Here is a 12,769-nt window from a genome sequence, read left to right as displayed (position 1 = left end):
CCCTATAGTCCTTTCAGCTAACAGAAAAGAGCAATCCATCATCCCAAGAGGTGCATATCTCTGTGCCTTGTCACATGTACCACACTTTTGGTTGAAGGTCTGTCTTGATGTCTGCTTTAGCAATAAATATTTTTCCGTTACCACATGACAGGCATTTAATTGACAATCTGATTAATGCTACCAAAAAAAAAAAAAAAAAAAAAGCTATCGGCTTTTTTCTCCAGTGTTCTATCATCAATTATCTTACCATTCAGAATATCCATAAAATATTCAGATCACTATGTAATAAAAAGCTGTGGATGTATGCCATTGTGAGATAGCATATGTTCAGCAGCAAATGCTCAGTGACCTAGGAAGTGCTTCTTCCTCTCATAACACATGCCTTGGACAATCTTAACAGAAGTTCTGAAGTGGTAACCAAAACACACTTCCTTCCACGACAGATGATGCATCCTGTCATTTTTTTTAGAAAAGTGATTTAATCATTTCAATGAAATGCTCTTTGAACAAAATTAAATTTTAGCAGTTTACACACTTTATACCTGATACTGTGCTGCTTTCACATTCAGCCTGGTTGATGGCAGGATACAAGGAAAAGCATTTAAAAAGCCAAGCTCTAACTCAATATGAGAAGTATTTTTAAAAAATCTAAATATAATTTTAATCTATATGAGAAGTATTAAAAATGTCTAAATGTAATTTTAAAATCACTTATCCTCTCAGCATCAGGTTTTTCATTTCCCAAATTGTTCAAGTAGGAGTCAGGGACTAGGTGATCTGATCCCTTCCCTTCCCTTCTTTCAAGACAGTTTTTAATGTGGAAAAGAAGTGTGCAATTTAGGGAAAAAATCAGTTCATACTTGTGTAGAAAGATTAGAACTTGACACATCAATTTTACAAAGTTAAAACTGAAAGGAACAATAGGAATAATTAGTCAATCTGGTTTAAACATAGAGAACTGAAACCAAAAGTGTTTAAGGAAATTGCCCCAGACTGCATGAACTGGGGCAAAAGTGAGATTAGGACCCTGCCTTTTTGGCTCCTTGCTTACATCTTATCAACAAAGTTGGTACTGAAAAATCTGTTCCCTATTTGTTAGGAAGATTGGTTGAAATTATCAAGTGATAATAATTCACATTAAAGATGTGCTGTGACCAACTGGCTTAAAATCATCCCTGCCCTTTCAACTGCCATATAAGAAAAATGAGATCATCTCTTGAGTATTTGTATAATTATATAGAAAATAAAATGAAATCATTAGGGAAAAGAGGACAAATAAATTAAAATACAGTATTAGTAACAGAATCAACTGGCAAGACTGAAAAGTTACAAGTGTAGTTTAGAACTTAAGGATTCCTATACTTAGCATCTGACAAATTAATTCACATTTCAGCTTTGCTACTTCAAATAATGTATGTGGTTTACCTATCTGAGTCCGCTTTTCCTCATCTGTCGAATAGATATAATAATACTTGCTTCATCACATTGCTATAAAGACTAAGCCAAGGTAGTATGTATCTAACTCATTTATTGTGTCTTAACTTACTGGTCTATAAGCATGAAACAATTTTATTTCTTTTTCTTTAATTATCTTGCCCTAAACTGTGATAGTTCCTTTACTATCATGATCACATTCATAACTTTAAAGTCACTTGGTTATAGAATGACATACATTTTGGTATTTTAGAATAACACAAACATAAGCATAAAAGATTCATTCCTCGTGATTTTAAAACTTCCATCTCTTAATCTTATCTTTGTTTCAAAGTTCAGGCATGGAACAATATGCCTTTACATATTTTATATATTGATTTCTCTCTCCTACTTTTCATTTCCAAAGTTTTCAACATCTAGAACCCAGTAACTTCTGGAATGTCTTTTTCTCTTCTCCATTGGGGAGAAAGATGATTCTGCTTAAATGTTTGGCTGTTTGTAGGTATGGAGATGGGTTTCTGTCTGATGCTCCTTGGCCTTTTGGTTCATGTATATTGCTTCCTGTCAAGTCTCTAGAACCTTGAGCTCCTTAGTACCCTGAGAATTGCTGAAAACTGAGACAGAGAAGGATTGGTCCGTCTTCTTTGAAGTGCTCTACATTTTTAGTTTCTCTCTCTCTCTTTTAGTACTAGGGATTGAACCCAGGGGTGCTTGACCACTGAGCTACATCCCCAACCATGTTTATTTTTAATTTTGAGGCAGGATCTCACAAGTTGCTTAAGCCCTCAATAAATTGCTGGGGATGGCTTTGAACTTGTGATCCTCCTGCCTTAGTCTCCTGAGCTGCTGGGATTATAGGCATGGGCTGAATTACAATTCCCGTGGGCTTCTTACCTTCAGAAGTCTCTAAGCCAGGGTGCATGCCTCCAGTCTTTAAGATGTATTGTCCATATTTTTGGATTCTGTAAACTTGGTTCTTTAGTATATGCCCTACATATATATGTTGTGCATGTCTTATGCTGAACAACCCAGTAAGATGCCTGGATTACCTTGCTTTATCTTCCTGCTTTCCTCATCCCCCTTCCTCCCACCCCACCACACCTCCCCTAAGACATGCCACAAACCCCTCTTCCTAGAGGCACACTCTAAATATAAACTGATCTATCCAGAGTTCATGCTCCCAGTATTCTACTTCGTGAGACTCCCATACTCTGAGCACATCTGCCTTAATGTGCTGAGCACAGGGCTAAGTGCCAGACAAGTAGGGACTTCCCTGTGCATCACAGTAAACTGAAATTATTCATAGTAGCCAGTTCTATACCTGATTGCCTGCCTTATCTGTTACTCCACACAGAAACCATCATAAAAGATCTTGCCCATAATTCCCTCTTCTCCCTTACCTTGTGACTGCTCCTCTGCTTCTATTTAGTTCTTTATAGCACAGCATGATGCTGTTTCTTGAAAACTGAGTATAAATTATCATTTCAGTGGCACTCATCTCCTGGTCTGTTGGCCTTGCTAAACCTCATGTTTTCAATATATTATATTTAGAGGCAAGGAATGCATGTCCGATACTCCTTTTATCTTCCTGTGTTAGGGGAGCAATGATCATAGGTCTCTCCTACTCTCACCACATTTTGCTTTTAAGTGGTCCTGGAAGGTCTGAAATGCAAAGTATTTAGCCAAGAATAAGGTAACAGGTTCTTCTTGAAGATCTTAAATAGTAATCTCCTATACTTAGTTTTGAGTAGGAGAAACAGGCCTCACTCCTTCCCATGGAAAAGTATTACAGTAACTTCCATATGGTGAGTATATGCTCCATAAGCCCAAGTCTTCCGTCTCCCATGGAGTAGAAATGGGTGGTGATGTAGAGTTAGCGCTCTGACCAGGTACTTCTGAGAAATTCCTATAGAGCAAGCTCTGCCGATAGCTCCTTAAACAATTCTGCTAGTATTTGGTGAGTACCTGTTATACACCTTTCCTGTTTACACATAATGTAGTAGTGTGGCCAATATTTTGAGCTGATTACCAAGAAAACAATCCTCATATACCTATTCCTTGTTTTCTTCTATAAAATTCTGCTTATTCAGAGTCCAAACAACTCGCCACACAGTTCCTCCTCTTTAGACAGAACAAAGAAATTAAAGGGATACGAATAGGAAAAGAAGAACTCAAACTACCCCTGTTTGCTGATGATATGATTATATACTTAGAGGAACTAGGAAATTCCACCAGAAAACTTTTAGATCTCATAAGTGAATTCAGTAAAGTAGTGGGATATAAGATCAATGCACATAAATCTAAGTCATTTTTATACATAAGTGATGAATCTTCAGAAAGAGAAATTAGGAAAACTACCCCATTCACAATAGCATCGAAAAAAATAAAATACTTGGGAATCAATCTCACAAAAGAGGTGAAAGACCTCTATAGTGAGAACTACAGAACACTAAAGAAAAAAATTAAAGAAAACCTCAGAAGATGGAAAGATCTCCCATGTTCTTGGATAGGAAGAATTAATATTGTCAAAATGGCCATACTACCAAAAGTGCTATACAGATTCAATGCAATTCCAATTAAAATCCCAATGATGGACCTTACAGAAATAGAGCAAGAAATTATGAACTTCATCTGGAAGAATAAAAAACCCAGAATAGCTAAAGCAATCCTTGGCAGAAAGAGCAAAGCAGGGGGTATTGCAATACCAGATCTTCAACTCTACTACAAAGCAATAGTAACAAAAACGGCATGGTATTGGTACCAAAATAGAAAGGTGGATCAATGGTACAGAATAGAGGACACGAACACAAACCCAAATAAATACAATTTTCTCATACTAGACAAAGGTGCCAAAAATATGCAATGGAGAAAAGATAGCCTCTTCAACAAATGGTGCTGGGAGAATTGGAAATCCACATGCAACACAATGAAACTAAACCCATATCTCTCAGCATGCATGAAACTAAACTCAAAATGGATTAAGGATCTTGGAATCAGACCAGAGACCCTGCATCTTATAGAAGAAAAACTAGGTCCAGAGCTTCAACATGTCGGCTTAGGACCAGACTTCCTCAACAGGACTCCCATAGCACAAGAAATCAAAGCAAAAATCAATAACTGGGATAGATTCAAACTAAAAAGCTTTCTCTCAGCAAAGGAAACTATCAGCAATGCGAAGAAAGAGCCTACAGAGTGGGAGAAAATCTTTGCCAATCATACTTCAGATAGAGCACTAATCACCAGAATCTATAAAGAACTCAAAAAACTCTACACCAAGAATGCAAATAATCCAATCGACAAATGGGCTAAGGAAATGAATAGACACTTCACAGAAGAAGATGTACAAGCAATCAACAAACATATGGAAAAATGTTCAACATCTCTAGTAATAAGAGAAATGCAAATCAAAACCACCCTAAGATTCCATTTCACCCCAATTAGAATGGCGATTATCAAGAATACAAGCAACAACAGGTGTTGGCGAGGATGTGGGGAGAAAGGTACACTCATACATTGCTGGTGGGGCTGCAAATTAGTGCAGCCACTCTGGAAAGCAGTGTGGAGACTCCTTAGAAAACTTGGAATGGAACCACCATTTGACCCAGCTATCCCCTTCCTTGGCCTATACCCAAAGGACTTAAAATCAGCATATTACAGAGATACAGCCACATCAATGTTCATAGCTGCTCAGTTCACAATAGCCAGATTGTGGAACCAACCTAGATGTCCTTCAATTGATGAATGGATAAAGAAAATGTGGTATATATATACAATGGAATATTACTCAGCCATAAAGAATGATAAAATTATGGCATTTACAGGCAAATGGATGAAATTGGAGAATATCATGCTAAGTGAGATAAGCCAATCTCAAAAAAACAAAGGACAAATGATATCGCTAATAAGTGGATGATGACACATAATGGGGGGTGGGAGGGGCTAGTGTTAGGGTTAGAGTTAGGGTTAGGGAGGGGGGCAAGAATGGAGGAAGGAAGGACTGTATAGAGGGGAAGAGGGGTGGGAGGGGTTGGGGGGAAGGGAAAAAATAACAGAATGAATCAAACAGCATTACCCTATGTAAATTTATGATTACACAAATGGTATGCCTTTGCGCCATGTACAGGCAGAGAAACAACATGTATCCCATTTGTTTACAATAAAATAAAAATAAATAAATAAATAAATAAAATTCTGCTTATTGACAGGATGGCAATCATAAGTACCTGTACAACTTAGTACCAGACTAGAAGTGACTCACAGGGTCCCTAGATTTCATGGAAAGCCTGTTAAAAGGTAGATATGGCTGGACTCTTTCCATTTTGATCCACTTAGCTTTTGGTGTCTAAAAAACATCTCCATTTTGCTACCTGGGATGGACTCTGTTAAGCAGTTTCTGGTTTATGAGGCATTGGCTATGCTCACTTGTGTGTTTGCACTCAGCTTGTGGTTTAACTTTAGAGGATTTAGAAATTTTATTCCTATTTTTTGTGTCTGAGCTGGTATAACTGGAATGAGATCCTGACAGTTTCTCTGTGTGTGTTCTTTTATTCTGTAGGTCATTCAGTTGGTTTCTCTCTCCTTCTCTCCCTCTTTCCCCATCTCCGTTCCCCTTTCCCTCTCCCTCTCTGTTCCCCTCTCCCTCCCACTCCCTCCTTCCCTCCCTCCCTCCTTCCCCTCATTCCCTTCATTCTCTAGTCTGAATTTCCTTACTTGGTGTTTTAGAGAAAAAGAACAAAAGGAGAACCTGTAGATTGCCTAAGGTCTGAGTTTAAAAGTAACACAGTATTGCTTCTACAACATTCTTTGGAACCAGAGAGCCCAGTGAGAGGGTGGGAGAAGGAGTATACAAGGTCACAAGTTCAAGGAGATTTGACTAACAGGTAGCCATTTATAACTATCTACCATAGTTCCCTTCCGACTTCAATGATTCATATTCTTTCTGTATACACTCATCTTCTCAGATATTCAGTGTCTTATTCAATCAGTGTCCTATAGCATTTCTGAAATCCAGCCAAGCACATTTTTAGCTATGCTTACTCTAGGTGCATGGAATATTCTTTGACTAAAGTCAGTTTTGTGACCTAGAAATGGCTCCGTGATCCAATAGCAGTATCAATTATCAATTATCTTGCTTCATAACAAGTAATTTTTTTTATTTTGCACAGTTCTGTCTGTGGGCAACTGTGGGAAGTTCTTGTGTTTATCACATAGTTGGAAACCTCTGGGAGCATGGTCCCAGAAGGGCTGAATGGTCTGAGCTGCTCTCAAAAATACCTGAAAATTGGTGCTGGCTACTGGCTGAGGCACTTCAGATCTTTTCATGGAGCCTCTTACCTTTCTCAGTAGGCTTACTTGATTTTTGTACAGCATGATTTTTAAAGGTCTCAAGAGGATTAGAGCAGAGACTGAAGGATATCTTTAGGCCTACGTTCTGGAACTCATTTAATGTTACTTTGGCCACCTTGTCTTGGCAAAAATAAAAAATAAAATAAATTCACAAGGCCAGATTAGACTCCAACCTCTTGAAGGAAAGAATGACAGTATCACACTCAAAAGAGCCTGGGAAAAAGTGACTTCTTAGAACCATAATTATAATGGTCTTAGACCTCTCCCTTCACTCATCTTCTTCTTGAATGGAATACAGAAAAGAGGAGAAAGCATCTTGCAAAGATGACAGTGAATATGACATATACAAGACGATCTGGGGTCCTTCATAACATCCTGGTGTGTTTTCACCAATCTTCATATTATCTTTGGACTTCACAACCTGGAGCAGAGACAAACTGTCCCAGGACCAAATTGCAGCAATGACAGTTAAGTCACTAAGTTATGGAGTTGTTTGTTACATAGGAATAGATAACTGAAATAGGTATCATGTCCAGCCTAGGTTATGTAGGAACAGGGAGCCTTATTGTTGACAGCAGAAGAGTAAATGGTAGAAAAGATATGGTCAGCATCTGAGTATGTTAGGGACTTGAAAAGAAAATGAAATGATATGACCATTTTGTCTAGGATGAGTCCTGGATATAATTATGTTATGTTAGGGAACTGCTACCTGGAAGGCATACACTGGAGAGGAAGAACATGGAACTTTTAAAGAAATCCTTCATAACACAAATGAGGATTTAAAATTTTTTTAAAGCCTCTTTTCTTTCTTTCAAAATACTTCTAATTATTAAGAATTGCATTTTTTAAAAGGAGTTCAAAATTACTGCCTTCCTTGAATACTAACCCAGTCTTAACAATTAAAAAAAAAACCTTTACTACCATCACCATTTCCTCTGTTCTCTTTCTTTTTTGTTTTACCAAAATCTTAAAAGATTTCATATTTGTTTTGGTACTATTAAGTAACTTTAAAGGAATTATTATTAATCATAATTTACTCACATATGTAGACTTCTAGACTTTAAATTAAAAAAAAGAGTAAATAAACATATTTTTTTTTGCTTCCTGGCTTCTTATTTATTGAAATTGTTTGGATTTATTTCCTTTTCAAAGCAAGACACATGAATTGCCCGGTTAATGTGGACACAGGCATCACCATCAATTCAAGTTGGTTTACTATATATAAAGGTTTATAATTTTTTTCTGTGGTTAGGAAAAATTAGCAGTGTGTGTATGTGCATATGGTGGTTATGGTGCCCACATAAAATAGGTGGTAGAGAGATGGTTCACATATATCACAGAGAATTGAGTCTACTCTGTTACCATAAGTAGAGCTTGTACTCCTAAAACCATCTTCAGGATAGCAAACCTTCCAAGTCCTTGAGATAGGTACTAGAAAAGTTAGCAAACTTCATCTCCTAGAATACAGTGATCAGCACTTAGATTATTAGATCAGAAGTAGAATTGCTTTAGACATATGAGTTTCCTGTTTTGAAAAAGAACCGTATAAAATAAACAACAAACATCAAAATAAAAATAAAACCTAATGAAAAGGGAAAAACATTTTTTAAAAAGTTGAAAATCATTTACTATTGGATTTATTTGTTATATTATCTCAAAGAAGACTTTTTGACAAACTTAAAATTTGGCTGTTTTGATGTGACCATTTTAATGCATCTGTGTTGATTTTAAAAAGTGAATTAAAAATGTAAAGGCATCCTTGTTTATTATCATTTGCTATAAAGAGCCAGCGTCTATGGCCTGTGCTATCTCTGCCTCCCTCCCAGTGCTTGTTTTGGTTTTGTTCTGCTTGTTTATTTATGTGATGTGTGCATACATATATATACATTCCTTTTATAATTAGGTAAAGCAGTAATCACATACACAGATATAAAATAGTAGAAGTATAATTGCCTTTAAGGATCAGTTGCTTGTTTGCAAAATTATCAAATTAAAAGTAATATTATGTTTGATAATATAATATATGCATATTACTTAGTGCCAGTGGAACTCAGAAATACATCTATGATCTATGATGTTGAGATTTAGGGATAAGAGATTCTGTCACCATTCAATGATCCTTGTCTCCTTAATCTAAAACCCCCAAAACACAGAGACAGACATAGAGAGTTGTATTTAATACATACCCAGTTAAGTGAGAATAACATATTCAGAAACCCAACAGAATCCTCTAGACTTGGTATCCAGTTGCATAAGCCCATTACTAAACAGACAAATCTGTCAGTTGAAAGAAGATGAGTATGACCATTATAATTGTAAGAGAAGTACAGTGTGATGTATATGGTATGAGGTGTAGACCATTCGATAAAGATCTACAGATCTTTTACTTTCTTTGGGATGCTAGATGATACTGAGTAATAGGAATAATCACAATCTCCTACTTCACATAATTTATCAGCAAAATTTTGCCTAACCACCACTGAAAAGCAAAATGTTTCTGGATAGGAATATTCTGTTATGGTAGAAATTCTTTATCTTTTTAAGATACACTTGTGTGCATGCACACACACATCTAAACTATTTCAGTGGCTTTGCATTCCTCTTAGGATAAGTGTCAGGGACCAAGAAGTTCTCATTCTGAGAACATTCTGACCTTTACAATAAGCAGCAGCGCCCCCCCCCCCCTCCTGGCTGATAATTCTGACAGTATGGCGCCTATGGTGCCGTCCCTGCTTCTCTTCCGGGACTTCACCTTCCCGCCGGCGGGAAGGTATGGAAAAAGTTATTTTAGTTAGCACTCAAGGTGCTTCCTCCCCTCCCCCCAGGCAGACCCCAAAACTTGTAAGGGAAAGGCAAGCCCCCTCTAGGGGTGGGGTGGGGGCTAAAGCAGGGGCTGCTATGGCTACCAGAGGATGAGCTGGTGATGTGAGCTGGGGTTGCCTGTCACATGACACTCTCCACCACGACAACCTTGTTGCTCTCGGACACTGGGGTCAGGGTGGTCAGGCCCCTGACGTCCGCATCCTGAGCTCTCTACTCCAAATGGTGAAGGCCCCAGATAGGTTGGGTCAGGTGCTGCCAGCGCTCTGCCATGGTTCCCTTGGCCCTGAGGAGGCAGCCCAGCAGGTGGAGGGGCACACACAGCATGGAGGAGAGCGCAAAGGCCCAGCCCATGGCCTCGCCCCACCACGGGTACACATAGGTATTGTTGTAGACCAGCGGCTCATAGTACACAATGTTGAAGATGAAGATGCCCATGCAGACCAGCGGGGTGAAGAAGGACCAGCACCATTTCATCCAGGGGCAGGGTCGGTACCCGATCATACAGGCAATGTCGTCCATGAAGCGATCGGCTCCATACACCCAGGCTACCACCACACACTCCCAGAAGGCCTGCCAGAGCAGGGTGGTGCCACTGGCTGAGTAGTAGTCAAACAGCTGGAAGACGTACATCCCGCCATCGGTCACCATGGAGAGGTCGATGACAAAGCAGAGGGCACAGCAGAGGGCCACGGAGATCTCCCTTTGGAAACGGAAGTAGTAGGAAGCCGGGAGGAGGTCGAGGAGGCCGGTGATGCGCCCTCGGCAGACTGGGTTGATTACTGGCGAAGTGGAGAAAAAATGTCTGGGGGGGCAGTAGGTCCCTGAGGGGCCGGAGCACGAAAGGCAGGGGGTGTATAAGTGGGAAGTGGATTTTTAAGAGGTGGCAGGTCTGGAGAATGGTATTGAGCCGCTGCCTCCTCCAGGGTAGCCTCCTCCTCTGGGGTCACGTCATCATAGGGATTTAAAACCGGATAAATCTTAGGGGGACTTTTAGGGGACTTTTTTGGTAAGGTGGGGTCTGGGAGGTTCCCGGGGTCTGGGAGGGTCCCAGGGTCCTGAGAAGGCTGAGTAGGGGGCATTTGAATACTAACCGAAGGGCATGCCGATGGGGGGCGAGAGGTGGATTGCATTGCCTGCTCCCCAATCTTTACAAGTTTTAAAGTACCACTGTCAAAGGGTGAGCTTTTAAGAATCTCATTAATTAAATTCCAATAAGAAAAGGCAGTGACAGGCACCTTTTGAGGACCAAAAGTCTCATAATAATCTTTGAGGCAGTCTCCTACTCTGAGCCACCTTTTACCATCAATTGACCCCAAGGACACAAATCCTCTATGTATGAAAAGAATGATCTTAAATCCTTTTTCTTAACACGTGCTCCCCGAGTCTTGAGGGCCTCCTCGAGACCCGTCAGAAACAAATCATGTGACGAAACTGCTTGTCCCATGGTGCGTCACTCACCTTGCGCTGGCCTCAATTTCCTCCTGGATCTGACTCCCGGTCGCGTCCACCGAGGCGATCCCGAATCCCACTTGGCCAAGTCTTCCCCAGAGGGCAGCGTTCGCTTCTCAAACAAAGGCTCGAGCCCCACGTTGGGCGCCAACTGTCCCGACCCGCGGGACATCAACGCGGAACGGCAAACCTAAGAGAGAAGGAATGAAGGGACAAGAGACGCAGGGAGAGGCAGCAGATAAGGACCAGTTCCTTTCTTAGGGCCCACCTGGCTTGGTCTGCCTTCCATTACATGGCTGATCTCCAGCTGTAGAAACCATGTGCACCCTTCTCATTCTGTCCTGAATTCACTCTTGATTCCATATTCATCAGCATTTCCTTCAGATTTTAGCCCTTTGGATTTTAGTCTTACTATTCTCTCTTCAGAGTCTACCCTTTCCATAGTCAGTGTCTGCATTATGCATTGTCATGGCCCAATTTCTTTGAGACACTTTATCACTGTTGCAATTTTGCATTCCTTTATATGACTGTTTATTACTGTCTCTCTCTCCCACAAAACTCATTTCCACAAAGGCAGAGACCATGCCTTTTGCTCATTATTGCATCCCCAGGGTCTAACATAGTGCCTGGCACATTGTAGCCATTAAAAACTATATTAACTAAATGAATGAATTAATTTGAATAATAATTGCTGTTATTCTTGATTTTAGGACTTAGCCTACACTAAAATTAATGGTGTATTTGCACATTTCCACCCACCAAAGTTCTGTCTTCATTCTTTTTTTTTTCTGACATCTGAAAATGTTTCATGAGATCAGTGTACTAGTATTATCTTTACTTTTCCTATTTATTTTTAATGTCACAAAATTAAACTTGCTCTTCGATTTGGATTTGAAGAATGAGAGTATTCTCTAATTGATCAGTCGACAGCACCCCCATTCCAAAGCAGAAAGTAAAAGGAAATGAAAACCTCAATTATGACCTAAAGTCTTGTCAGATCCAATTATTTAAATAGTCCACTTAGGGATTATTTCTCATATAAACATGTACAGTCTTTCAAATAGCCTCTTTTTTCTTCACAAGTGTGAGACTAGATGTGGCTATGTGACCTCATGATAACAGAGATGAGAATAGGTATTTCAGTAATGATATCCTGTGTGTCTACTGGTTGATAATGCAATGACATTTTCTCCTAGTAGTGTTTGCCTTTTGTCATTTGTACCTGGAGTGATCGTGTAGATCATCATTTAGTCAAACTTGTCTGTGTCAGGGCCCAGTGGTGTTCTTTGGTTTATAAACAAAGCACTTGGTACCTTATGTGTATCTCTTAAATATCCAAAGGTATACTCTCAGTCCTCTGCCAGGACAGTTATGAGATTGCTTGCTACCTTATGATTGTCTAGCATCATCTAGACAATAACCTGATCCATAGACTCACCTGCTGTACAACCTAAGTAGAACTTGGTAGTTTGTCACTTATGCACGTATCTATGCATAAATGGTGATTGTCTTTCCACTCTTTCTTGGTTCTAGGAGGTGCATATTGTTAGGTTTAGGATTTTATTGAGAGACAGTCCAAACCATGATTGATTTGGGAGAGGCATACTTCATAAAAGCCACCCAATATTAGAAGTGAAGTATCATAAAACTTTGACAATACACTGAAGCAACTTTAGAAGCCACATTTCCCAAGTCTTGAATTTTGTAACTAATAGAA

General features: G+C 39.5%; 1 pseudogene; it reads right to left on the bottom strand.

Annotated features, from left to right (window-relative positions):
• Window positions 1-9,558: 9,558 nt before the first annotated feature.
• Window positions 9,559-11,372, bottom strand: LOC124979514 (sodium- and chloride-dependent creatine transporter 1-like; annotated as a pseudogene).
• Between the last annotated feature and the right edge of the window lie 1,397 nt (window positions 11,373-12,769).

This window comes from Sciurus carolinensis, chromosome 3 (genome assembly GCF_902686445.1).
Source record: "Sciurus carolinensis chromosome 3, mSciCar1.2, whole genome shotgun sequence".
Lineage (NCBI taxonomy): Eukaryota > Metazoa > Chordata > Mammalia > Rodentia > Sciuridae > Sciurus > Sciurus carolinensis.
This window is presented reverse-complemented; position numbering and strand designations above follow the sequence as displayed.